Source organism: Buteo buteo, chromosome 9 (genome assembly GCF_964188355.1).
Source record: "Buteo buteo chromosome 9, bButBut1.hap1.1, whole genome shotgun sequence".
Classification (NCBI taxonomy): Eukaryota; Metazoa; Chordata; class Aves; order Accipitriformes; family Accipitridae; genus Buteo; species Buteo buteo.
Genome location: NC_134179.1, coordinates 4,663,821 through 4,691,127, shown reverse-complemented (window position 1 = coordinate 4,691,127; position 27,307 = coordinate 4,663,821). Strand labels below are relative to the sequence as shown.

Sequence of the window (27,307 nt, the reverse complement as noted above, 5' to 3'; positions counted from 1 at the left end):
GTACACGATTAAGCACTAGATCTGTACTCCCCATCTATTCCTTCTGACTAACAAAGTTGGCGTTTTCTAAACATTCCTGAATTCCAAAGCAACTGGTTCTTGTCTTTCCCCACTCTCTCTCTTTCACTCATATCATTGGCTTTTGGCAGGAAAAGAGGTAAAAAACTTCCCTGTAAAATTTGTATGATCAAAAAAGTGACCAAAATTCTGATTTTTTAACTTTTTTTCTTTTTTGGGGGGGAGGGGGGGAAGTCAGGTCTGTGAAGGCATTCAGCATGTAACAAGGAATTGGATTTTTGGTGTTTCTGTGTTGTTTGCTAACGATACAGATTTGCTCCTACTGTTTTATCACCAGGGTTTGGGTGGATATCAAATCAGTAAATCCCAGGGAAATTTAAAAAAGCTATTCTGCTTCCTCAGGAATACCATGTTGCAGCACACAGTCTCTAGGTCACCACTTGCTAAAATAAATACACCAACAGTATGGTTTTGTGGCCTTTAGAAACTTGCCTCTTTTAAAAAAAAATTGAAAGGGAATACATACTGGCTTCTGGACCTTTCAAAAACATACATTCTCATCAATTAAAACACAGGCTGGTGTTAGTTTTCTCAAACGGTGGCTTGATTACTACTTGCACATTATCTACATTTTACATGCCTTCATGAGTCAGTACGAACAAAAACTAGTTTTCGTTTTCATAGGGCTTCTGTTCAGTGACTTAACCATCTTATTCACCTGAACCTAGCAAAGACAGGAATTGCCATTCAGCGCGTTTATCTCTGTGCCTCACGGAAACCCGTAACATTTATGAAGAAAAGACTTGTTTTCTTGTGCCTTAAGCAAGACTTCTTTACGGATGAACGTTAAGTACAGCTTTTGAGAAATACAGGTACATGGTTTTATCATAGTGGGGAAAAAAGAACTATGATTGTTCCATTTTAAACATGTTTTCATTTTAACTGATCCCATGCAAAAGAACCTGTAGGAAACTGCCTTATTTTCAGTTCTAACAATGCTGTTCTAAACTTGGCTGTCATCCCAAATGCCCAAACACAGTAAAGGGCAGAAATGAGAACCTCACAACATAATGGTTTTTCACTGTGATGTTAGATTATCAAAACATTATTTCTGGCAGTCATCGCTGCATTCTGATTCAAAAACGACGTATAAGCAGAGAGGCGTGGTTGCTTTTATTCCCTTTGCTTGTCACATCATTTAAATTGTATTTCAGGTAAGCTGCGCAGTGTCTGAAGGATGTTATGGCTGTACTGTGGTTCTCGCCACGCTACAGCCCCCAGCAGCTGAACAGCCCTTCCAGCTCAGCAATATCAAGGCCTGCATTGCTGCTATCTGCACGTGTGTTGGGTTTAAGGATTTAGATACTACCCAGCAGTAATGGAGTATCAGCTTCAGAGAGTGTGGCCTCTTTCACTACTACGCTTCTTAAGCAAGTCAATGTTCCGTTAGGATGATTCAAGTGAAAGCGTGTAGCTTTTCCTCAAGAATGACTTACAGCACCACATTCATTCCAAATCCAGTACATTTAAACCTATTATTGCTTTCCATCAGTATACATACTTAATGTTTCCCGAGAAGGAGGAATTTGCGCGAGGTGTTTTTTTACCCTGGACAGGCCCTTTTTTCAGCGCTGGCAGAAGGCACCTTCCCCAGCTTTCTTGGGGAAATCGCTCAGTGCTGGCGAGGCCGCACCTGGAGTGCTGTGTCCAGTGCTGGGATCCCCAGTACGAGGGAGACATGGATGTACCAGAGAGAGTCTGGGGATGGGCCACCGTGACGATGAGGGAGGGCCTGGAGTCTGAAGAAAGGCCGAGAGAACCGGGGCTGTTTAGCCTGGAGAAGACAAGGCTCAGGCGGACCTCATCTACGCGCACAAACACCTCATGGGATGGAAGCAGAGGCAGCCAGCCGCTCCTCGGTGGCACCCACTCACTAACAGGGCGAGAGGCAAGGTGTGCAAACTAAAAGACAGGGCACCCCGTCGCAACAGCAACAGCCGTCTGCCTTGTCCCGTAAGGGCGGGTCAAACGCTGGCACAGAGAGCGGCCCCGACAGGTTGTGGAGTCTCCGGCCTCGGAGATACTCCAAACCCAACTGGTCGTGGGCCAGGGCAACCAGCTCTGCGCGACCGGCGGGGCGGACTAGGTGGCCCCCAGAGGCCCCTGCCCGCCTGAGCCCTTCGTGAATTCGTTTGCAGCTGCTCGGCGGGTCGCCCTGGCTTCTCCGCGGTCCCTGTCACCGGCTGCGCAGTTTGCGCTGCTGCTTAACGAACCGCCTCGCGGCCGTGAACCGCCATCTCCTTCACCCGCCGGCAGACCCACGCTGCGGCGTGCGGGACGCTCGCACGGGGCCGCTCGCCCTCCGGGAGAAAAGAGATTTTTATTTCCGAAGGGAAAAGCAGCCGCGGCCGCAGCGGCCCGCTTCGGGGCCGACCTCCGGGAGCTCCCTCTCCAGACGCCGCTTAGGCGGGAGGGGTCCTGCCGCGCCGAGACGCAGGACGTCCCGCCTGAGCGCCGGGTCCTGGCCCGCCCCGCGGCGCCGCCTCAGTCCGCAAGCGCGGGTCCGGCGAACGCCACGGGCAGCTCCGGCGGGGGCCTCCCGGGGCTCCCTCTCGCCCCGCCCCGCGGAGAGACGCTCTCGGCGGCGGAGGCGGGGGCTGCTGCCGCGTGGTGCGGGTAGGGCCCGGCCTGGCCTGGCCTGGCCAGGCCCGGTTAGGTTCGGTCCGGTCCGGTCCGGGGCCGCCGGCGTTTGCAGCCCTGGGACCTCGTCCCAGCGGTGCGGTGGAGCCGCCGGTGAGGCTGAGCCCGCCCCGGGCCGGGTCGCGCCGGGCCTGGCGGCCGGGGCCCCGGGGAGGTGTCCGTGGGGGGGACCTCGGCCCCCTCGGCGGGATCGATCTCGGTCTCCCGCTGGTGGGGGCGGTCAGCGGCGAGCTGGCGCTTCGCTTCGCCTCGCTTCGCCTCAGAGCCTGGGAGGTCGGGAGGTTTCTTTCACGCCCCTTCCCTGGGGAGGGTTTGGCCAGGCCGGGAAGCGAGGCGGTGAGGGTGGACGGAGAAGGGTCTGTGTCCAGAGAGGCACTTAGTGCTGAGGAGCTGCCCGAATTGCCCCCGGGCACGGACTCCCCCCCGCCGCCGCCCCCCCTGACCTGACGTTTTGTTGGTGCTTTTTGAAGGGGACGCCGCGCCGGGAGGAGAGAAGAAAGCCCGATGCGCCCCCCCCCCGCCCCAAGCACGTTTCTTTTGGAGAAACGCGTGGCCTGTAGAGCTTCGTTTGGGACGAGGAGAGGTGACTGTGTAAGTGTCGACTTGTTTCAGCACCACTGTGCCTTTATGAGGGGGAGCAACCGCCAGGTCCCGTGTGGGCAGTTAGGGGTCGGGTGCGTGCTCCCCAGCCCCTTCTGCCTTGCCCTGCGGTCCCCCGTGACGTACAAACGGGAGCTGCTTTGTTAGTTCCCCTGGGCCTGGGGTGGGTGTTGGTATGTATTACCTGAGCATAAATCTGAAGGTGGCCGGTTTAGCGCTAGAATCACCGAGGCCTGGGAAGCAAACTTGGCGTGGCTCCTTTACGTGCAAGGAGGCTGTAGCTGTATTTCCACGTGGCTCCCTTGATAGGAGCCTGTACTGAATCCGGGCACAGCACTGCCCTGTGCTTGCTGGGGTTGATAAACGCTGCTAGAACCAGCGTCAGTTTTAGAGGCGTAGGTTACCAGGCATAGCCGCCAACAATTGGATTCCAGTTCCAGGAGATGAAAAACGTCAGGAATGGCTTACATCAGAGTGTCGCCAAGTAACTGGAGGCACTCTTGCTTATAACTGTTGTTGCTGTGCTGAAAACCCACAGGTTGAAGTACTGCCTCACGATAACATGGATGGCAATATGAGATACAGATCTAGAGAGATCTGTAGGTATGTGCATCTGAGAATTCCCTTCCTAGTGCAGCTTCCGATTGTGACAGCTTTAGCACTTGACGGTAAGTTTTGTTAAATGTTAGACTTGTTGTTTTTGCGACTCGTGGGGTTTTGAGCGGTAGTTTGGGTGTCAAGGTAGTAACCAATGATCTGAGGTAAACCGGTACCTTCCTACTTGCCAGTGCTTCATTTGACCTTGAGCTTGATGCTTCTAGACTAGAAAATAGAGGGGAGGAGGGAAATGCAGTGGCATAGGCGTATACATGCACGCGCGCCTGTATGTACACGCGCAACGCAGGTCGTATTCATGAGCGGTTCATACATCTGAGGTTGTTAGCGGGATGGGAAGCATTTGACGTGCTGCAAACTTTGTAAAAGTTAACTACGGCATTTCCATTGCTCTGCTTTGATGCTGCGCTTCTCTAATTAAGGACTAAAGCAATGCCCTGCTTAGGGGCGCAGTCCCTCAGAGTGTTTGAGGACGAGCAGTGTTACCTGGGGACGGACAGCAGTGGCTCTCGTGGGACGGCTACACAGACTGAAGGCAGATGAAATTCTGGCATTTGTCAAATCACATCAGCACGGTTGTGGTGGAGCAAGTGCCAGCACAGGTCACGATCCTCGTCTCCTGTCAACCCTCAGCACATGCTACTAAACAGAACAGGATAGCTGTCGAAACAACCACCTTTAGTTGACGATCTCGATGACTACTGACCTAGGAACCGGGTGCTGTTGGATACCAACGGCAAAAACTATTTCACCACCTAATTAAAAAAAAAAAAAAACAAACAAAAAAACGTAAGGGACAAAACTTAAGGATTTGTGTCCTAAAAGAGTTATCAGATTTGGGAACGTTGTGCATTTAATGTTCTCTAACTGGTGGTGGTGTCTGCATTCCTGATGAATTTTGTAGCAGTCGTCCTGAAATATTAGCTACAGGTTTCACTGGAATTTTGTAGATAATTGCATGTGGATTTTATGATGCATCTTGGTGTACGTTGAGGTGAAAGGTGAGTATGGCCAGAGGAAGAGTAAAGGTTTGGGTTTTATAGGTATTTATACACACAGAAATAGACATTAGCATATACGAAAATGTACTTAAATAATGATGTAATGATTAGAGGAACAATAGGTTTACGTAATACACGGACTTTTTCAATATGTGTAGTGGCTTTATGCTTTAGTACTATACAAAAGTAGTATTGTGGAAGTCAGTTCTTATGCTGTGATCCTCAAATCTGCTGGGTTTTTTCCCATTTAACGTGAACTGTACTGGCCTGTTCAGCAATTATTTATTTGATGCGTGCTTTTCCCCTGAGAAAAAGGCCTTCGTCTCAGTCGTGCTTGTTGGTCATAGGTGTCTCCATTGTACGTTAAATTTCTCGCCGTCTGTTGTGTGTTGTAGTTTCCTTCTCACGCAAACCGTGGTGACAAACGGTACCCGAAAGGCTCTGGTGCTTCCAGACAGTGGCTCGATGGCCTGCATAACCTACCTCTCGCCCCATCTCAAGGAACGTGTGAATGGCATTACAAGTAAATAAGGTAGCGTCCCGCTTTAGGAAGGAGGCGTGTTGGTTTTGAAACCCTTGGGTAGGACAGGAGGAGCTTGCCGTCTTGGGTCAGTGATGAGTGTTGGCATGTATTATCTGATCTAGAGTTGATGTCTATCACTACTTTAGCTCTAGAATTACTCTGAGACCCAGGAAGCTCCAGCTCCCTTAGGCTGCGCCCTTGGGCTCTTCCCAAGTACGGCATCAAATTGCTGTCACAAACTCTAACCCCACGCAAGGAGAAGGGGGCGCGGTTTGAGTTTTCTTCCGTTTACGCACCAGGGAGGTGGAGTTGTTAGGTTAACGCTGGCTGTTACTGGGAGATGCTGTCACGTTAACCGAATGCCGCTCTGCGTACCCAAAGTTGAACAGTGTTAGCAAACGCTGGTGTAGAGGTTTGGTGGTAAACTTAACCAGCCCGTCTCAACGAGCATGCCTGTTCTGAATTCACAAACACCGTTTAGTCCCACCTCCGCATCCAGAGCGTTTGAAAGGTCGTGTCACAGCTTCCCTTGGTCACGGTTAAGAGTCAGGTGCTCAGATTTTCTTTTTAAGGAGCATGCTGTGGTTCTGTCTTTTCTGTTGGGGTTTGTTCCGTTATTTCTGAAATACGCTTACAGCTCAGCTGAAGCAGCCTGATACCTGATGTAGCAGAGATGACGACGTGGTTTGTTACTTCCGTTTTCGGGATTTCTTTGGGAGAAATGACTTGCATCAGTGTGACCCCAGAATTAGGTTGTTTCAGAGTTTGTGGCTAGGTTCCACTGGAAACGTTGACTTTGGTGTAGTAATGACTCAAAGCGTGTGGTGGGAGAGCTCTGTCGGTGTGGCTGCGCCGAGCAATCGTTCAGCTGCACGTGTAGCTGCTTTGGTTTAGCTTCCAGGTGTGAGTATGCAAAAGAAGACTTGCAACTGTAGTCAGCCTTGCTCCAAAACCAAAATGCTTTCTGCTTCTGCCCAGGTATCCGAGAGAGCCCTGAACGTTCCAGGCAGGCCAAGAGTTGTGCCCCAGTATCTCTGAGAGTCCGCGGCTCTGCAGTTCTCCAGTAGGGCACTACAGGTAAAGTTTAAGATCACGTAGCTCTTTGCAAGTTACGCCACTGGAGTTTATTTGGCTCTCTGGCTATATACACCAGCTGAAAAGGCATTGTTTGCTTTTGTGCGCGGTAAACGCGCGGATCGCTCGAGTTGTCAGGTGCGCTTGTCGCTTATTGAGGGACTTATCCGTGGGATGGAGAAGGCAAGACAGTACATGGACGCTTTGTGGTTGGGGGGGGGTTTTGTTCACTGTAAAACCTGGGGTTTTAGCATGTTGTTCCATATTTTCAATGGTGATCTGAATGTATTTTTGTTTTTAAAAAAATAATCCTTATTTCCTTCCCTACCCCCTTGCGCTCTAGGAGAAAGAGCTACAAGGTTCTCCCTCTGCGCTGCAGCAGCCCTGGCACTAGTGGTAGGACCCGTATCGTCGCTCGCACAGGTACAGACTCTTCACATGAGCACTGCAGAAGCACCTGCAGTAATGACCTTGGTTAGGATGGAGAGTGCATTGGCTGCTGTTCTGCCTTGCAGGGAAAACTGGATGCTTTGGATTTGGGAAAGCAGAAGGGTTTGTTTTGTTCCTGTGTGAGCTCGGGTGGAAGATTTGGCTGTGACTTGCAGGCAGGACAGGTGAGTTTTTTGTTGGTTTCTCGGTTTGTTTTTTGGGTTTGTTTTTTTTTATATGGAGGTGCTTTCAATTAGCCAGCACCACATAACTGCCTATAAAAGTTTCTTTCCGACATCTGTGTCACCCGATGCTATGGGGACAGCGAGGCTGTAGGTTAAATTTCTCGCCGTCTGTTGTGTGTTGTAGTTTCCTTCTCACGCAAACCGTGGTGACAGACGGTACCCGAAAGGCTCTGGTGGTTCCAGACAGTGGCTCGATGGCCTGCGTAACCTACCTCTCGCCCCATCTCAAGGAACGTGTGAGTGGCGTTACAAGTAAATAAGGTAGCGTCCCGCTTTAGGAAGGAGGCGTGTTGGTTTTGAAACCCTTGGGTAGGACAGGAGGAGCTTGCCGTCTTGGGTCAGTGATGAGTGTTGGCATGTATTATCTGATCTAGAGTTGATGTCTATCACTACTTTAGCTCTAGAATTACTCTGAGACCCAGGAAGCTCCAGCTCCCTTAGGCTGCGCCCTTGGGCTCTTCCCAAGTACGGCATCAAATTGCTGTCACAAACTCTAACCCCGCGCAAGGAGAAGGGGGCGCGGTTTGAGTTTTCTTCTGTTTACGCACCAGGGAGGTGGAGTTGTTAGGTTAATGCTGGCTGTTACTGGGAGATGCTGTCACGTTAACCGAATGCTGCTCTGCGTACCCAAAGTTGAACAGTGTTAGCAAACGCTGGTGTAGAGGTTTGGTGGTGAACTTAACCAGCCCGTCTCAACGAGCATGCCTGTTCTGAATTCACAAACACCGTTTAGTCCCACCTCCGCATCCAGAGCGTTTGAAAGGTCGTGTCACAGCTTCCCTTGGTCACGGTTAAGAGTCAGGTGCTCAGATTTTCTTTTTAAGGAGCATGCTGTGATTCTGTCTTTTCTGTTGGGGTTTGTTCCGTTATTTCTGAAATGCGCTTACAGCTCAGCTGAAGCAGCCTGATACCTGATGTAGCAGAGATGACGACGTGGTTTGTTACTTCCGTTTTCGGGATTTCTTTGGGAGAAATGACTTGCATCAGTGTGACCCCAGAATTAGGTTGTTTCAGAGTTTGTGGCTAGGTTCCACTGGAAACGTTGACTTTGGTGTAGTAATGACTCAAAGCGTGTGGTGGGAGAGCTCTGTCGGTGTGGCTGCGCCGAGCAATCGTTCAGCTGCACGTGTAGCTGCTTTGGTTTAGCTTCCAGGTGTGAGTATGCAAAAGAAGACTTGCAACTGTAGTCAGCCTTGCTCCAAAACCAAAATGCTTTCTGCTTCTGCCCAGGTATCCGAGAGAGCCCTGAACGTTCCAGGCAGGCCAAGAGTTGTGCCCCAGTATCTCTGAGAGTCCGCGGCTCTGCAGTTCTCCAGTAGGGCACTACAGGTAAAGTTTAAGATCACGTAGCTCTTTGCAAGTTACGCCACTGGAGTTTATTTGGCTCTCTGGCTATATACACCAGCTGAAAAGGCATTGTTTGCTTTTGTGCGCGGTAAACGCACGGATCGCTCGAGTTGTCAGGTGCGCTTGTCGCTTATTGAGGGACTTATCCGTGGGATGGAGAAGGCAAGACAGTACATGGACGCTTTGTGGTTGGGGGGGGTTTTGTTCACTGTAAAACCTGGGGTTTTAGCATGTTGTTCCATATTTTCAATGGTGATCTGAATGTATTTTTGTTTTTAAAAAAATAATCCTTATTTCCTTCCCTACCCCCTTGCGCTCTAGGAGAAAGAGCTACAAGGTTCTCCCTCTGCGCTGCAGCAGTCCTGGCACTAGTGGTAGGACCCGTATCGTCGCTCGCACAGGTACAGACTCTTCACATTAGCACTGCAGAAGCACCTGCAGTAATGACCTTGGTTAGGATAGAGAGTGCATTGGTTGCTGTTCTGCCTTGCAGGGAAAACTGGATGCTTTGGATTTGGGAAAGCAGAAGGGGTTTGTTTTGTTCCTGTGTGAGCTCGGGTGGAAGATTTGGCTGTGACTTGCAGGCAGGACAGGTGAGTTTTTTGTTGGTTTCTCGGTTTGTTTTTTGGGTTTGTTTTTTTTTATATGGAGGTGCTTTCAATTAGCCAGCACCACATAACTGCCTATAAAAGTTTCTTTCCGACATCTGTGTCACCCGATGCTATGGGGACAGCGAGGCTGTAGGTTAAATTTCTCGCCGTCTGTTGTGTGTTGTAGTTTCCTTCTCACGCAAACCGTGGTGACAGACGGTACCCGAAAGGCTCTGGTGCTTCCAGACAGTGGCTCGATGGCCTGCGTAACCTACCTCTCGCCCCATCTCAAGGAACGTGTGAGTGGCGTTACAAGTAAATAAGGTAGCGTCCCGCTTTAGGAAGGAAGCGTGTTGGTTTTGAAACCCTTGGGTAGGACAGGAGGAGCTTGCCGTCTTGGGTCAGTGATGAGTGTTGGCATGTATTATCTGATCTAGAGTTGATGTCTATCACTACTTTAGCTCTAGAATTACTCTGAGACCCAGGAAGCTCCAGCTCCCTCAGGCTGCGCCCTTGGGCTCTTCCCAAGTACGGCATCAAATTGCTGTCACAAACTCTAACCCCGCGCAAGGAGAAGGGGGCGCGGTTTGAGTTTTCTTCTGTTTACGCACCAGGGAGGTGGAGTTGTTAGGTTAATGCTGGCTGTTACTGGGAGATGCTGTCACGTTAACCGAATGCTGCTCTGCGTACCCAAAGTTGAACAGTGTTAGCAAACGCTGGTGTAGAGGTTTGGTGGTGAACTTAACCAGCCCGTCACAACGAGCATGCCTGTTCTGAATTCACAAACACCGTTTAGTCCCACCTCCGCATCCAGAGCGTTTGAAAGGTCGTGTCACAGCTTCCCTTGGTCACGGTTAAGAGTCAGGTGCTCAGATTTTCTTTTTAAGGAGCATGCTGTGATTCTGTCTTTTCTGTTGGGGTTTGTTCCGTTATTTCTGAAATGCGCTTACAGCTCAGCTGAAGCAGCCTGATACCTGATGTAGCAGAGATGACGACGTGGTTTGTTACTTCCGTTTTCGGGATTTCTTTGGGAGAAATGACTTGCATCAGTGTGACCCCAGAATTAGGTTGTTTCAGAGTTTGTGGCTAGGTTCCACTGGAAACGTTGACTTTGGTGTAGTAATGACTCAAAGCGTGTGGTGGGAGAGCTCTGTCGGTGTGGCTGCGCCGAGCAATCGTTCAGCTGCACGTGTAGCTGCTTTGGTTTAGCTTCCAGGTGTGAGTATGCAAAAGAAGACTTGCAACTGTAGTCAGCCTTGCTCCAAAACCAAAATGCTTTCTGCTTCTGCCCAGGTATCCGAGAGAGCCCTGAACGTTCCAGGCAGGCCAAGAGTTGTGCCCCAGTATCTCTGAGAGTCCGCGGCTCTGCAGTTCTCCAGTAGGGCACTACAGGTAAAGTTTAAGATCACGTAGCTCTTTGCAAGTTACGCCACTGGAGTTTATTTGGCTCTCTGGCTATATACACCAGCTGAAAAGGCATTGTTTGCTTTTGTGCGCGGTAAACGCACGGATCGCTCGAGTTGTCAGGTGCGCTTGTCGCTTATTGAGGGACTTATCCGTGGGATGGAGAAGGCAAGACAGTACATGGACGCTTTGTGGTTGGGGGGGGTTTTGTTCACTGTAAAACCTGGGGTTTTAGCATGTTGTTCCATATTTTCAATGGTGATCTGAATGTATTTTTGTTTTTAAAAAAATAATCCTTATTTCCTTCCCTACCCCCTTGCGCTCTAGGAGAAAGAGCTACAAGGTTCTCCCTCTGCGCTGCAGCAGTCCTGGCACTAGTGGTAGGACCCGTATCGTCGCTCGCACAGGTACAGACTCTTCACATTAGCACTGCAGAAGCACCTGCAGTAATGACCTTGGTTAGGATAGAGAGTGCATTGGTTGCTGTTCTGCCTTGCAGGGAAAACTGGATGCTTTGGATTTGGGAAAGCAGAAGGGGTTTGTTTTGTTCCTGTGTGAGCTCGGGTGGAAGATTTGGCTGTGACTTGCAGGCAGGACAGGTGAGTTTTTTGTTGGTTTCTCGGTTTGTTTTTTGGGTTTGTTTTTTTTTATATGGAGGTGCTTTCAATTAGCCAGCACCACATAACTGCCTATAAAAGTTTCTTTCCGACATCTGTGTCACCCGATGCTATGGGGACAGCGAGGCTGTAGGTTAAATTTCTCGCCGTCTGTTGTGTGTTGTAGTTTCCTTCTCACGCAAACCGTGGTGACAGACGGTACCCGAAAGGCTCTGGTGCTTCCAGACAGTGGCTCGATGGCCTGCGTAACCTACCTCTCGCCCCATCTCAAGGAACGTGTGAGTGGCGTTACAAGTAAATAAGGTAGCGTCCCGCTTTAGGAAGGAAGCGTGTTGGTTTTGAAACCCTTGGGTAGGACAGGAGGAGCTTGCCGTCTTGGGTCAGTGATGAGTGTTGGCATGTATTATCTGATCTAGAGTTGATGTCTATCACTACTTTAGCTCTAGAATTACTCTGAGACCCAGGAAGCTCCAGCTCCCTCAGGCTGCGCCCTTGGGCTCTTCCCAAGTACGGCATCAAATTGCTGTCACAAACTCTAACCCCGCGCAAGGAGAAGGGGGCGCGGTTTGAGTTTTCTTCTGTTTACGCACCAGGGAGGTGGAGTTGTTAGGTTAATGCTGGCTGTTACTGGGAGATGCTGTCACGTTAACCGAATGCTGCTCTGCGTACCCAAAGTTGAACAGTGTTAGCAAACGCTGGTGTAGAGGTTTGGTGGTGAACTTAACCAGCCCGTCACAACGAGCATGCCTGTTCTGAATTCACAAACACCGTTTAGTCCCACCTCCGCATCCAGAGCGTTTGAAAGGTCGTGTCACAGCTTCCCTTGGTCACAGTTAAGAGTCAGGTGCTCAGATTTTCTTTTTAAGGAGCATGCTGTGGTTCTGTCTTTTCTGTTGGGGTTTGTTCCGTTATTTCTGAAATGCGCTTACAGCTCAGCTGAAGCAGCCTGATACCTGATGTAGCAGAGATGACGACGTGGTTTGTTACTTCCGTTTTCGGGATTTCTTTGGGAGAAATGACTTGCATCAGTGTGACCCCGGAATTAGGTTGTTTCAGAGTTTGTGGCTAGGTTCCACTGGAAACGTTGACTTTGGTGTAGTAATGACTCAAAGCGTGTGGTGGGAGAGCTCTGTCGGTGTGGCTGCGCCGAGCAATCGTTCAGCTGCACGTGTAGCTGCTTTGGTTTAGCTTCCAGGTGTGAGTATGCAAAAGAAGACTTGCAACTGTAGTCAGCCTTGCTCCAAAACCAAAATGCTTTCTGCTTCTGCCCAGGTATCCGAGAGAGCCCTGAACGTTCCAGGCAGGCCAAGAGTTGTGCCCCAGTATCTCTGAGAGTCCGCGGCTCTGCAGTTCTCCAGTAGGGCACTACAGGTAAAGTTTAAGATCACGTAGCTCTTTGCAAGTTACGCCACTGGAGTTTATTTGGCTCTCTGGCTATATACACCAGCTGAAAAGGCATTGTTTGCTTTTGTGCGCGGTAAACGCACGGATCGCTCGAGTTGTCAGGTGCGCTTGTCGCTTATTGAGGGACTTACCCGTGGGATGGAGAAGGCAAGACAGTACATGGACGCTTTGTGGTTGGGGGGGGGTTTTGTTCACTGTAAAACCTGGGGTTTTAGCATGTTGTTCCATATTTTCAATGGTGATCTGAATGTATTTTTGTTTTTAAAAAAATAATCCTTATTTCCTTCCCTACCCCCTTGCGCTCTAGGAGAAAGAGCTACAAGGTTCTCCCTCTGCGCTGCAGCAGTCCTGGCACTAGTGGTAGGACCCGTATCGTCGCTCGCACAGGTACAGACTCTTCACATGAGCACTGCAGAAGCACCTGCGGTAATGACCTTGGTTAGGATGGAGAGTGCATTGGCTGCTGTTCTGCCTTGCAGGGAAAACTGGATGCTTTGGATTTGGGAAAGCAGAAGGGTTTGTTTTGTTCCTGTGTGAGCTCGGGTGGAAGATTTGGCTGTGACTTGCAGGCAGGACAGGTGAGTTTTTTGTTGGTTTCTCGGTTTGTTTTTTGGGTTTGGTTTTTTTTATATGGAGGTGCTTTCAATTAGCCAGCACCACATAACTGCCTATAAAAGTTTCTTTCCGACATCTGTGTCACCCGATGCTATGGGGACAGCGAGGCTGTAGGTTAAATTTCTCGCCGTCTGTTGTGTGTTGTAGTTTCCTTCTCACGCAAACCGTGGTGACAAACGGTACCCGAAAGGCTCTGGTGCTTCCAGACAGTGGCTCGATGGCCTGCGTAACCTACCTCTCGCCCCATCTCAAGGAACGTGTGAGTGGCGTTACAAGTAAATAAGGTAGCGTCCCGCTTTAGGAAGGAAGCGTGTTGGTTTTGAAACCCTTGGGTAGGACAGGAGGAGCTTGCCGTCTTGGGTCAGTGATGAGTGTTGGCATGTATTATCTGATCTAGAGTTGATGTCTATCACTACTTTAGCTCTAGAATTACTCTGAGACCCAGGAAGCTCCAGCTCCCTTAGGCTGCGCCCTTGGGCTCTTCCCAAGTACGGCATCAAATTGCTGTCACAAACTCTAACCCCGCGCAAGGAGAAGGGGGCGCGGTTTGAGTTTTCTTCCGTTTACGCACCAGGGAGGTGGAGTTGTTAGGTTAACGCTGGCTGTTACTGGGAGATGCTGTCACGTTAACCGAACGCCGCTCTGCGTACCCAAAGTTGAACAGTGTTAGCAAACGCTGGTGTAGAGGTTTGGTGGTAAACTTAACCAGCCCGTCTCAACGAGCATGCCTGTTCTGAATTCACAAACACCGTTTAGTCCCACCTCCGCATCCAGAGCGTTTGAAAGGTCGTGTCACAGCTTCCCTTGGTCACAGTTAAGAGTCAGGTGCTCAGATTTTCTTTTTAAGGAGCATGCTGTGGTTCTGTCTTTTCTGTTGGGGTTTGTTCCGTTATTTCTGAAATGCGCTTACAGCTCAGCTGAAGCAGCCTGATACCTGATGTAGCAGAGATGACGACGTGGTTTGTTACTTCCGTTTTCGGGATTTCTTTGGGAGAAATGACTTGCATCAGTGTGACCCCGGAATTAGGTTGTTTCAGAGTTTGTGGCTAGGTTCCACTGGAAACGTTGACTTTGGTGTAGTAATGACTCAAAGCGTGTGGTGGGAGAGCTCTGTCGGTGTGGCTGCGCCGAGCAATCGTTCAGCTGCACGTGTAGCTGCTTTGGTTTAGCTTCCAGGTGTGAGTATGCAAAAGAAGACTTGCAACTGTAGTCAGCCTTGCTCCAAAACCAAAATGCTTTCTGCTTCTGCCCAGGTATCCGAGAGAGCCCTGAACGTTCCAGGCAGGCCAAGAGTTGTGCCCCAGTATCTCTGAGAGTCCGCGGCTCTGCAGTTCTCCAGTAGGGCACTACAGGTAAAGTTTAAGATCACGTAGCTCTTTGCAAGTTACGCCACTGGAGTTTATTTGGCTCTCTGGCTATATACACCAGCTGAAAAGGCATTGTTTGCTTTTGTGCGCGGTAAACGCACGGATCGCTCGAGTTGTCAGGTGCGCTTGTCGCTTATTGAGGGACTTACCCGTGGGATGGAGAAGGCAAGACAGTACATGGACGCTTTGTGGTTGGGGGGGGGTTTTGTTCACTGTAAAACCTGGGGTTTTAGCATGTTGTTCCATATTTTCAATGGTGATCTGAATGTATTTTTGTTTTTAAAAAAATAATCCTTATTTCCTTCCCTACCCCCTTGCGCTCTAGGAGAAAGAGCTACAAGGTTCTCCCTCTGCGCTGCAGCAGTCCTGGCACTAGTGGTAGGACCCGTATCGTCGCTCGCACAGGTACAGACTCTTCACATGAGCACTGCAGAAGCACCTGCGGTAATGACCTTGGTTAGGATGGAGAGTGCACTGGCTGCTGTTCTGCCTTGCAGGGAAAACTGGATGCTTTGGATTTGGGAAAGCAGAAGGGTTTGTTTTGTTCCTGTGTGAGCTCGGGTGGAAGATTTGGCTGTGACTTGCAGGCAGGACAGGTGAGTTTTTTTTGTTGGTTTCTCGGTTTGTTTTTTGGGTTTGGTTTTTTTTATATGGAGGTGCTTTCAATTAGCCAGCACCACATAACTGCCTATAAAAGTTTCTTTCCGACATCTGTGTCACCCGATGCTATGGGGACAGCGAGGCTGTAGGTTAAATTTCTCGCCGTCTGTTGTGTGTTGTAGTTTCCTTCTCACGCAAACCGTGGTGACAAACGGTACCCGAAAGGCTCTGGTGCTTCCAGACAGTGGCTCGATGGCCTGCGTAACCTACCTCTCGCCCCATCTCAAGGAACGTGTGAGTGGCGTTACAAGTAAATAAGGTAGCGTCCCGCTTTAGGAAGGAAGCGTGTTGGTTTTGAAACCCTTGGGTAGGACAGGAGGAGCTTGCCGTCTTGGGTCAGTGATGAGTGTTGGCATGTATTATCTGATCTAGAGTTGATGTCTATCACTACTTTAGCTCTAGAATTACTCTGAGACCCAGGAAGCTCCAGCTCCCTTAGGCTGCGCCCTTGGGCTCTTCCCAAGTACGGCATCAAATTGCTGTCACAAACTCTAACCCCGCGCAAGGAGAAGGGGGCGCGGTTTGAGTTTTCTTCCGTTTACGCACCAGGGAGGTGGAGTTGTTAGGTTAACGCTGGCTGTTACTGGGAGATGCTGTCACGTTAACCGAACGCCGCTCTGCGTACCCAAAGTTGAACAGTGTTAGCAAACGCTGGTGTAGAGGTTTGGTGGTAAACTTAACCAGCCCGTCTCAACGAGCATGCCTGTTCTGAATTCACAAACACCGTTTAGTCCCACCTCCGCATCCAGAGCGTTTGAAAGGTCGTGTCACAGCTTCCCTTGGTCACAGTTAAGAGTCAGGTGCTCAGATTTTCTTTTTAAGGAGCATGCTGTGGTTCTGTCTTTTCTGTTGGGGTTTGTTCCGTTATTTCTGAAATGCGCTTACAGCTCAGCTGAAGCAGCCTGATACCTGATGTAGCAGAGATGACGACGTGGTTTGTTACTTCCGTTTTCGGGATTTCTTTGGGAGAAATGACTTGCATCAGTGTGACCCCGGAATTAGGTTGTTTCAGAGTTTGTGGCTAGGTTCCACTGGAAACGTTGACTTTGGTGTAGTAATGACTCAAAGCGTGTGGTGGGAGAGCTCTGTCGGTGTGGCTGCGCCGAGCAATCGTTCAGCTGCACGTGTAGCTGCTTTGGTTTAGCTTCCAGGTGTGAGTATGCAAAAGAAGACTTGCAACTGTAGTCAGCCTTGCTCCAAAACCAAAATGCTTTCTGCTTCTGCCCAGGTATCCGAGAGAGCCCTGAACGTTCCAGGCAGGCCAAGAGTTGTGCCCCAGTATCTCTGAGAGTCCGCGGCTCTGCAGTTCTCCAGTAGGGCACTACAGGTAAAGTTTAAGATCACGTAGCTCTTTGCAAGTTACGCCACTGGAGTTTATTTGGCTCTCTGGCTATATACACCAGCTGAAAAGGCATTGTTTGCTTTTGTGCGCGGTAAACGCACGGATCGCTCGAGTTGTCAGGTGCGCTTGTCGCTTATTGAGGGACTTACCCGTGGGATGGAGAAGGCAAGACAGTACATGGACGCTTTGTGGTTGGGGGGGGGGTTTGTTCACTGTAAAACCTGGGGTTTTAGCATGTTGTTCCATATTTTCAATGGTGATCTGAATGTATTTTTGTTTTTAAAAAAATAATCCTTATTTCCTTCCCTACCCCCTTGCGCTCTAGGAGAAAGAGCTACAAGGTTCTCCCTCTGCGCTGCAGCAGCCCTGGCACTAGTGGTAGGACCCGTATCGTCGCTCGCACAGGTACAGACTCTTCACATGAGCACTGCAGAAGCACCTGCAGTAATGACCTTGGTTAGGATGGAGAGTGCATTGGCTGCTGTTCTGCCTTGCAGGGAAAACTGGATGCTTTGGATTTGGGAAAGCAGAAGGGTTTGTTTTGTTCCTGTGTGAGCTCGGGTGGAAGATTTGGCTGTGACTTGCAGGCAGGACAGGTGAGTTTTTTGTTGGTTTCTCGGTTTGTTTTTTGGGTTTGTTTTTTTTTATATGGAGGTGCTTTCAATTAGCCAGCACCACATAACTGCCTATAAAAGTTTCTTTCCGACATCTGTGTCACCCGATGCTATGGGGACAGCGAGGCTGTAGGTTAAATTTCTCGCCGTGTGTTGTAGTTTCCTTCTCATCAGAGCCGAAAGGCTCTGGTGCTTCCAGACAGTGGCTTGATGGGGCTCTTGATGTTAAAGCTCCTTGGTAGAATGAGAGCTGGCCACAGGTTTCGAGTGACACGCAGAGCTTTATTATTGTAAAAGACTTTAGCAATCGGTGTAGCTTACTCCTATGCAGAATCGTCTAGCGATGAACATAGCTTTCCTGTGACCTAAATCTTCGGTTCCTTAGACTTTTTCAGTCATCTGGACCCTCTGCAGGCCTGATCAAATGCTTAATAATTTGTGCACGATGCAATAATCGTGATGTGGACTTTATTTGAAGTCAGGCTCTAGGACTCCGTCACTGAGTCCTGGGAGGAGGAAGACCCACAGAGGTGATGTCCCAGCATTTTAGCTGACGGCAAGGCTGTTGCCGCTTCCCGATCCGCCACAATGCAGGTGTCCCTGTATCGCACAGGGGCGTGCTGGTCACAAATCCATCAGCGGTGCCCATTGACGCCCCTCCTTTGTCTGCCAAGCACCTCTCCCTTGGTTTAAGTAAATGAACAAATAGGTGGGCAGATCCGAGAAGCCAGGTAGATACTCAGGAGGTTCTGATTTGGGGAGGAAGAGCCAAAACCAAACCAACCCGAACAGGTATTAAGTAATCCAAATTAGGCAGCCTTCTTGCCTTCCCACCGTAGAGAGGTCTGGAAAGTCCCTATTAGTTGGGAAGCTGGCAGAGCACTTCTCAGTTCGAGGTGAAGAGGAGGCACTGCTGGACCTCCAGCGTTTCCCCATCTCCAGAATTTTTCTACTGGCTTTGAGAAAGTCATGACATAGCCAATCAGGTGGCCAATTTTCATGCCAGAAGAAGGTCTGCCCCTTAGCCAGTCAATTTAAAAGTGGACCTCTCTCCCTTGGCTGGACTTGCAGGCAGTCTACTTAAAGCCACGCATCTGACTTTCATTGCTAGAGGCATACTTGATCTTGTGTCCCTTTCTGAAGTTTGTATGCACCTGTCTTCCAGGTTAGTAGTGAAATCAGTTATCCCTCTAGCTACAGGTCCATCTTGGTACTTTGTGGGAAGGTTGCCAGCGTAGGTGGAGGGCGTCCTTTGTGTGGGACTGAGAGCAGGTGATTAGCGGGGCTCATAGCCGTGTCTGTTCAGGCTTGTACTTGATGTTACATTCCTACGTTCGCTGTTTTGCTCCAGTGATAGGGTTTTGGGGAGGTCTGGTAACAAAACCCAAACCCCACCCAACCATAAAAACCAGCTGAGACGTTCAGGAGACTGAAATATAGACATGAATTGGAGAAAATGTAGTTAGGACTTTTCTGTTTTCACAAGTGCAAAATAGTAGGTTAGCATCAGAGTCAGATAAGCGACTGCTACAATCTATCACGTGACTAAAGCGACGGTTTTGGAAGTAGTATTGATGGGATTCTCCTGTTGTATCTTCATGTGATTGATGAATGAGGGAGTGACGTTGTTTCATTGTAACTTTGTCTTCACAACAACTGGAAAAACTGCTGTCACTTGGCTGCTTATGGTCAAGAGTTGTGTTTTTTGAGTTCAGTATGTGAAGAATGTTGATAAAACTGATATTTTCAGTTGTTGCTAAGTAGTGTTTAGACTAATGTCAAGGATTTTTCAGCTTCTCATGCCCAGCCAGTGAGAAAGCTGGAGGGACATAGGAAGTTGGAAGAGGACACAGCCAGGGCACCTGACCCAAACTGGCCAACAGGGTATTCCATACCATGGGACGTCACGTCTAGTTTATAAACTGGGGGGAGTGGGGTCAGGGGGATCGCTGCTCGGGGACTAACTGGGCATCAGTCAGTGGGTGGTGATCAATTGCACTGTGCATCATTTGTATATTCCAATCCTTTTATCATTACTGCTGTCACTTTATTAGTGTTATCATTATCATTATTAGTTTCTTCTTTTTATATTCTATTAAACCATTCTTCTCTCAACCCACGAGTTTTACTACTTTTTCCAATTTTCTCCCCCATCCCACTGGGTTTGTTTGTACCAATAGAACTGTTATTATATATAGTAATTGTTCTTTTCAAATTTCGGGCCAAATTACAGGCCTACAGAAATTCCTGGACCAACAGGAATTTGACACACCAACATGTGTCATTAATGAAATCTTTTACCGATAATCTAAATCTAAGTGAATGTTGGATTTGTGTTGCTCTACCAAAGACAGTGAATCAAGGATTTCAATTAGTAGGAATACCGATTCCTAAAAATGCAAATTATAAAAAATACGGGGTTAATACTACTTTTTCTGAATCTTATGAAGAACAAATCTGGGAAATTAAACTATCAAATTCAGGAGACTATTCACAAATCCACTGTGTACAAAGATGTTATCTCCCAAGTGTTGATAATCAATATTTATATAAAAATCATTCATTTGTAGGAAATTGGACTCAATGCCAAAACACGACTTCTATCAACTCAGGATTGTGTTTAAGTTGGCCAGCACCTGAGAACTTAGGTATTTTTTGGTTATGTGGGAGCAAAGCTTATAAAGCTTTACCTCCAGATTGGGGAGGTATTTGTACCCTAGGAGTAATGTCTACAGATTTGGAAATTCACCCAAAAACTGTCTCAAGTACAACATGGCATTGAACCTTTTTAAGTCAGATTTGAAGAACTGTAAATCCATTGATTGAAAGACCAACAGGATTCCATTCATTTGTTAGATGGTTAATTCTGGCTCTAGGAGTAAGTGAATTGGAGAAAGCAGTCTTAAATGTCTCTGGAGAAATTGAAAAAATTAACAAATTCAACTGCTCACGGACTTTCCACTCTCCAGAAAGAGGTAACTGAACTTTCAAAAACGACTATTCAAAACCAGATGGCCTTAGACATGATTCTGACTTCACAAGGTAGAGTTTGTACCGTCCTAAATACCAGTTGCTGTATGTATACTGATCGATCGGGAGAATTAATGACAGATGTCCAGAAAATTTGAGAGGTTAGTGCCACAATGCAACAAATTCAAAGAGATGACACATCTTGGAGATTTTTCTGACACATTCTCTTGGTTAATGTCTTAGTTTCCAAATTTGACTACTTGGGTGAAAAAACTAATTGTAATAGTCTTTGTTGTTATAATCATAGTAGTATGTGTGACTGTTTTGTTTCAATGCTGTGTAGGTTGTAGCTCTAGGATAGTACAGAAGATAGAAAGACAAGTGTGGAGTTATCAATAAGATCGCAGGAATGTGATGAAAAACAAAAGGAGGGAATTGTGAAAGGAACTAGGCCTTAAGCCTTATTGTTTCTAAGACTATTCAGGAACTAGGCCTTAAGCCTTATTGGTTTTTTTTTAAGACTATTCATATTAGACATATAAGTAATGATTAGAAATTGGTTTAGATATGATTAATAGAATGCAGGTGCTTATAAAACAATATGCATAAGCTGCTTATTAAGCCTATGTGTCTCCCCCTCCATGGCTGGCTTGAAACCCAGTCAAGCTGAATCAACAGAAGAAGGATCATATATCTTAGACCTAAGACATGGGAGTAAGTGATTAACTTTAGAACAAGATAAATTAATAGAATAGCCTGAGTGATTTTCAGAAATTCAAAGGTAATCTTTGATGCGTAAGAAGATAAGTGATCATGGTGACCCAAGACCTTCTGCCTACGACCACTAACTTCAGAAGAACCGGGACATGAGAATTAGTGAGATAAATTGATGAATTATAACGACATGGGAACCGAGATCAACTGGAAAATTACAAAGACTTTGGACTGGGATAACAGGTGGTAAAAAGGTATGTAAGATTGGGAAATTTTTGGAAGTTTGCCATTCACTGCGGTGGTGGCCCAACTCTGAGCTGTTAATAAAGCAAACCTAGAGAAACCCATGTTTGAAAATTCTTTAACACTCCTCCTCCGCCTCCTGCGCTTGGTTCCTCTTGAATCCCATTCATTCCACCTCATCCTGCTCTTGCATCCTCTTCTTCCTCCTAATATTTTCTCCTGTTGCATCTTGTTGCCTCCTGTTGCATGCTCTTCCTCCTCCTCTTGCCTCTCATCTCCGCATTGTCTTGCCTTCTGCTGCCTTTCCTTGCCTGCTGTTCCCTCACTCTCCTGGGACCTCCTGTTGCCTCCTGGAGGTGAAGGGAACATGAGGAGGAGGAGGCTGAGGACAAAACAGGTAGAGAGAGGAGGCAAGCGTGTTACCGAAAAAGCCGGTCAGAGAAACTCTCTGAGACTCGATTTTGGAGTTTTAGAATGCAGGCATTCTTTATTGCAGTGCTGGATACATGGGGGATCGTTCCGCCCATCGTGCATACCATTGCCTACAGCAATCAAAGCTTATATTGTTCTAATATATACATATTCATTACATTTCCCAGAATTGTCGTACATATTCATGTTATTTCCCAGAAATTATTTACATAGTGTCCGCCCTTTCAGGCATGTGCTATTAAATGGGTTGGTGGTCTTTTGGGGTCCTTGAAACCCTCTGGTGGTTATTTTCTTGGTGTCCGCTAATTGAACTCTCTCCTAAGGCATGCGCAGTGTGGGTCATCTCAGATGGTTCATCTCTTCTTCCCAATTTGCTGGTCCTGGCAGGTTTTAATCACAAAGCTCAGCAGAACTTAAGGCTTCTTATCTATTTGTGCATACCGTTAACAAACTTCAAGGTTTTCTTATATGTTAGAAGTTTCAAAGTTGCTTAAGCAAGCACAAATTAAAATACAATGGAGTCTTTTAACTCCAGCCTTTACTCAAGGCATCAAGAGGAGAAAAGAGAAAGAGGGGAAGGAGGAGGAGGACACACCAAGGGTCAACAGAAGGCAGCCGAAGAGGAGGAAGCAGGAGGACACAAGAGGAAAATGAGGAAGTGGAGGCAACAGGAGGCAGCAGAAGGCAACAGTTGAGGAGAGGAGGCCTGCAAGATGGAGAAAAAGACAGAGGCAACAGGCAGCAAGATAAAGGCAAGAGGGGCTTAGGAGGAAGAGGAACCATGAAACAAAGGTTGGCAAGAGGAGGAGGAGGAGGCAACAGTGGGGAGGAACAAGTGGAGGCAAGAGGAGGACACAGCAGGACATAGGAGGTAAATAAGAAGGAGGCAAAAGGCAGTAGCAAGAAAAGGAGGAGGAAGCAACAGGAGGTAACCGAAAGAGGAAAAGGAGGGGATGACAGGATGCCAGATGAGGTTACAGGAAGCAAGCAGAGGAGGAGGAGGAGGCAATAGGAGGCTACAGGAGAAGGAAAAAAGAGGAGGGAAAGGAGGACAGAGTAGGACACCAAAGACAAAAGAAGGAGGAGGCAACAGGAGGCAACAAAAAGAGAATAAGGAGGAGATGAGAGGATGAAACGAGAGGCAACTGGAGGAAACACTAACAAAGAGAGGGGTAGGCAACAGGATGCTCTCATGGTTTAACCCCAGCCAGCAACTAAGCACCATGCAGCCACTCACTGGCTCCCCCCGCTACCCAGTAGGACGGGGGAGAGAATCAGCAAAAAAAAAAAGTAAAACGCATGGGTTGAGATAAGAATGGTTTAATAGCACAGAAAAGAAGAAACTAATAATGATAACGATAACACTAATAAAATGAAAATAGTAATAATTAAAGGATTGGAATATACAAGTTATGCACAATGCAATTGTTCACCACCCGCCAACCAATGCCCAGTTAGTCCCTGAGTGGCGATACTCCCCACCCCCACTCTCCCAGTTTATATACTAGACGTGACGTCACATGGTATGGAATACCCCACTGGCCACTTTGGGTCAGCTGCCCTGGCTGTGTCCCCCCCAAGTTCTTGTGCCCCTCCAGCCTTCTTGCTGGCTGGGCATGAGAAGCTGAAAAATCCTTGACATTAGTCTAAACATTACTTAGCAACAACTGAAAACATCAGTGTTATCAACATTCTTTGCATAGTGAACTCAAAAACATAGCACTGTACCAGCTACTAGGAAGACAATTAACTCTATCCCAGCTGAAACCAGGACAGTATCCACCCCTTATTCTATACCATTGACATCATGCTCAGTTCCCATACCTTCAGTTACATCCTGGTCAATCATCATCATCTTTGCCGTCCTTTGATATATATAGAGAGAGAGATGTACAGACGCACACACATGGATGTCATTCCTTTAATTTATGGGTCACGTTTATAAAACATTTGTCCAGTTCATTTAGTTCCCGACTCGGCTCCATCTGTCATACCAGTCTGTCTGGGCAGGAGGGATGGTGGAAAGTCCACTCAGTTGACAGAGCAGGATTGGGCTTCAGTGCGGTGTGACAAGCAGGTGACATTGGACGCAGCAGGAGGATGGCGTGCACCGTCGGATTGTTGCATGCTGGAGTCGGTTCTGGTTCCGTCACTACTGCGCTTCCCTCAATTTTATCACAGTTCATTCTCGCTTGATCTAGGTGATTCTTACTGTAGTACTATGGATATAGCCTATAACAATTATAGTGGTGATAACATACAGTAGCAGGGTTATATAGCAACTAACATCATACAGTTTCATTCTGGCTTTTCTCACCTAAAACCAAATCCCCTTGAGGCACACATCAGACTTCCCCATCTTTTCACATCACCCACCAAGTGCACCCAGGTCCTTGAGCAAAAGCAATCCCACCAATGGGTTTACCTTTGCCTGAGGCAGGAGTAACCCAGATTGTCTTCCCTAACATATATTTTATGTGCACCAGGGGGATTTTATCCCCTTTTACAGTACGTAAGAGTTCTGACTGGGCAGAGTTGGCATACGACACTGGTGCGCTTCGTAGAAACTTCGACCATGTGGGTTGTGTGCATTAGATTTCATCTGCATCTGTGGCTAATCATTATAAATCACCTCCAGCACGGCTAATTCCCTCAGGTACTGGATATCTCTCTCCATGGTGGTCCACTTGCCTAGGTGACATATAACATCATCCTTGAAGGGGTACCTTTCCTTCACACCTGACGAAAGTCCCCTCCAGAGCCTGAGGGCTCGTGTCTTTTTCCCAATCACCTTGTCAACGTCCCCTTCCCTAGACAGGGATCTCAGCTGCTTGCCTTCCCTACCCTCTAATTCCAAGCTACTGCCCCCATTATCCCAGCATCGGAGCAGCCAGGTACCAATGTGCTCGCCTGGAAGGCAGCTGAAATCCTTTCGCACATCTCGCAGCTCACTCAGGGATAGGGATCGGGTGATTCTCTCGGGTTCTGCCTCTTCCTCCCGTTCTCGTGATGACCCTGGTTCACCCTCATCCCTCGCTAAGCGAACCGATTTCTCCGTGTATTTCTTCTTCTGCACAGGGGCCGCTGACACCGGCACGGGTTGGTTCCCTGGTTCGGCTGCAGCGCCTGTCGCCGGGGTTGGTTGGGGTAGCTGCAGTGCTCGTCACGAGGGTTGGAATAGCTGCGGTGCCTGTCGCTCTGTTTTCCCTCCCTTCCCCCTGAGGGTGCTGCATCATATCGAGCAGTGGTTGGTAGATACCGGCCAGGGCCCAGCACAGTGCGGTAAGTTGTGCCTCTTCGGAACAGGCACCGCATTTTCCTTTCGAATACTCTATCACTTGATCAGGGTCCCGTACTTGTTTCGGAGTGAAGTTCCAAGCCACTGGAGGTGAGAAGTTCTCTAGATACTTGCCCATATTCTCTCCCACATGCCATGCCACCCATGAACATCCAGCCTTGGGGCAGATCTCTGGGTGGTATTCGTAAAAAAACTTTTTTTGTAGCCCTCAACAAGACCTGAAACATATTTGGGAGACACAGCGCTAACAGCATGCTGGCTCGAACATCCCAAGGATATTCAAAATTCTCAAAAGCTGTTGTAAGTAGCGGGAAGGAGGAAGGGGAGGTGGCAGAGTGGGACAAAGTATCCCCCCGTCTTCCCCATGGATTGGGTGTGATTACTAATAAATTCCGAGAGAAGGCATCTGAGGTACAGGCATGACAACGCCGCCGCACACAAATACCAGCTTAACCCCATGACCAGTGATGTAATTATATCATAAGTTGACATTACCCAATACAGCAAAATGATAATCCTGATCCCTCTCCCAGAGGTGATAAACATAATCGCAGGGAATACATAGAGGGTATAAGAAGTTACACAACGCCACCATGTGAACAAATGAACCAACACTGTGACCAGTGACTATTTAACATAAGGAATGTGTATAACGAATTTGTTTTAACACGCTCTGGCCAGATCTGTCGTTGTCTCAACCCTTCGTGCCCCACTTTGGGCACCAAAAAGGATTGTCATGGTTTCAGCCCAGCCGGCAGCAAAGCACCACGAGGCCGCTCGCTCACTACTCCCGCCCCTGGTGGGATGGGGAGGAGAATCCGAAGAAAAAGGTAAAAACTCACGAGTTGAGATAAGGACGGTTTAATAGGACAACACAAGGAGAGAAGCAATAACAATTCCAATACTACTAATAAAAGAATGTGTAAAGTGAGTGATGCACAATGCAATTGCTCACCACCCGGAACCCGATGCTCAGCCCGTTCCAGAGCCGCGACCCCCCCTCCCCCCAGCCAGCTCCCCCAGTTCTATACTGAGCATGATGTCGTATGGTATGGAATATCCCCTCAGCGGCCCTGGCTGTGCCTTCTCCCAGCTCCTTGTGAAAATTAAGCCTATCCCAGCCAAACCCGGGACAAATAGGAATAGGCACACCTAACTTGATTTATCTCGCTCGAGTTAACGGCTGGGCGGTTGGCAGCCCTTCCCGCACTGCTAGTAGCGCGCTCGAAACCAGAGCGTAGTTCCTCTGGGAGCCTCGCCAGGGTTTAGAGCCAAAGGTAACAGGGAACTCCCTTCCACCTTGCGCACCTTGCTGTCGTCCCCTTTGATAGCCCTTATCACATATGCCTATAGGTAGCGTGAACAGGCGTGTAGGGTGGTCGGGTCCCATAGGGCGCAGCCTCGCGGTAGGCAGTTGAAGGTGTACTGCATTCCGCCCCGAGTTTTGGGATCGTAAAGAATAGATCTTTTATATCTAACCCATATCCAGCACGTTCATTTCTTGCATTAATCGTATCTACCATGGTAGGAACAGTGGCTGTTAGAGGGCCAGCGACTTTATTTAAAGCCCGATAGCCATGTGCCGTGTCCCAGCTGGTTTTTTAATAGGCCGCATGGGGCTGGTATATGATGAATGTGGTTTTATTTTCCCCTATAATACCCAAATTATTACTCTAGCTGTTTGATTAATTCTGTTACAGGTTTTACGGCAGGAGCAGTTTATTGGTTTACTCTCAGGCAAGAAGGCTGTATGAAATACAGATTTTCATCCGCCGTTGCGAACGATAAACCTCGCCTAACTACATATTGTGCCTCAAGGCGTGTGATGCTCCGGTCAGGACTCGACAAAATTTCTCTAAGCTCAACAAGAAACGTTTCGCAGCCTCTTTTGAGGTTCCTCGCTTAATACGAATGACAAGAAGCCGTACGCAGGTGGGGAAACCCTTGTTCTGTCCCGCTGCAGTGAGAATCGGCATGGAAAAGGAGTCGGCGAGCATGGCCGGCGAGGCTTTGCATCCCCGTAGCCGCGTGAGCCGTTAAACCCGGTATCAGGGGAAACTCAGCTTAAACCCGGTATCGGGGGAAACTGCTCCTAAAACCAGACCTTTGAATTGCTGCACCGCACACTGTTACGCCAAGATTATTTTTTTAAAAAAGAAAAAGCAGCGTGCATGACCCCGTCGCTCTAAAACGTGTTTATCTAAAAAAAATAAACCGAAGGATTATTCCTTTTTTTTTCTTTTTTTTTTTTTGGAGGAAAAAGATTTTTTGGACCGTTAATAAATGATTTGAATTTTTTGGTTTTGAGACATTATTGCATCTTTGTCTCAGCGTTTTTTAAAATGCCTATTTGTACCGTACGTAATATATCGGTAGGGATGAGCATGGGGATAAATAAATAGATATCCATTCGGGGGGGGGGGGGCGGGGGGACCGCAACAATATTTAAGGGACGGGAGAAGGTTGGAGACCACCGGGGGGGGGG

At 48.2% G+C, this 27,307-nt stretch overlaps 1 long non-coding RNA gene and 6 other non-coding genes across 42 annotated transcripts; all 7 read left to right on the top strand.

The window, feature by feature from the left end:
• Positions 1-2,628: 2,628 nt before the first annotated feature.
• LOC142034195 (uncharacterized) lies at positions 2,629-27,141 on the top strand. 36 transcript variants are annotated; one of them, XR_012651531.1, is made up of 30 exons: positions 2,650-2,811; positions 3,189-3,309; positions 3,857-3,986; positions 5,330-5,466; positions 6,436-6,534; positions 6,875-6,954; positions 7,047-7,145; positions 7,330-7,466; positions 8,436-8,534; positions 8,874-8,953; positions 9,046-9,145; positions 9,330-9,466; positions 10,436-10,534; positions 10,874-10,953; positions 11,046-11,145; positions 11,330-11,466; positions 12,436-12,534; positions 12,875-12,954; positions 13,047-13,145; positions 13,330-13,466; positions 14,436-14,534; positions 14,875-14,954; positions 15,047-15,145; positions 15,332-15,468; positions 16,438-16,536; positions 16,877-16,956; positions 17,049-17,147; positions 24,603-24,806; positions 25,504-25,652; positions 26,523-27,141. It is a non-coding gene; the product is annotated as an uncharacterized LOC142034195 (long non-coding RNA). The 36 variants fall into 36 exon arrangements; XR_012651534.1 differs by lacking the exon at positions 25,504-25,652 and adding an exon at positions 25,028-25,122; XR_012651527.1 differs by adding an exon at positions 25,028-25,122 and having other exon boundaries at positions 25,504-27,141.
• On the top strand, positions 5,542-5,626 carry LOC142035132 (small nucleolar RNA SNORD45). The gene has a single exon (XR_012651805.1). It is a non-coding gene; the product is annotated as a small nucleolar RNA SNORD45 (small nucleolar RNA).
• LOC142035131 (small nucleolar RNA SNORD45) lies at positions 7,542-7,626 on the top strand. Its single transcript, XR_012651804.1, has one exon. It is a non-coding gene; the product is annotated as a small nucleolar RNA SNORD45 (small nucleolar RNA).
• On the top strand, positions 9,542-9,626 carry LOC142035130 (small nucleolar RNA SNORD45). The gene has a single exon (XR_012651803.1). It is a non-coding gene; the product is annotated as a small nucleolar RNA SNORD45 (small nucleolar RNA).
• On the top strand, positions 11,542-11,626 carry LOC142035129 (small nucleolar RNA SNORD45). Its single transcript, XR_012651802.1, has one exon. It is a non-coding gene; the product is annotated as a small nucleolar RNA SNORD45 (small nucleolar RNA).
• Positions 13,542-13,626, top strand: LOC142035128 (small nucleolar RNA SNORD45). The gene has a single exon (XR_012651801.1). It is a non-coding gene; the product is annotated as a small nucleolar RNA SNORD45 (small nucleolar RNA).
• Positions 15,544-15,628, top strand: LOC142035127 (small nucleolar RNA SNORD45). The gene has a single exon (XR_012651800.1). It is a non-coding gene; the product is annotated as a small nucleolar RNA SNORD45 (small nucleolar RNA).
• Positions 27,142-27,307: the final 166 nt, after the last annotated feature.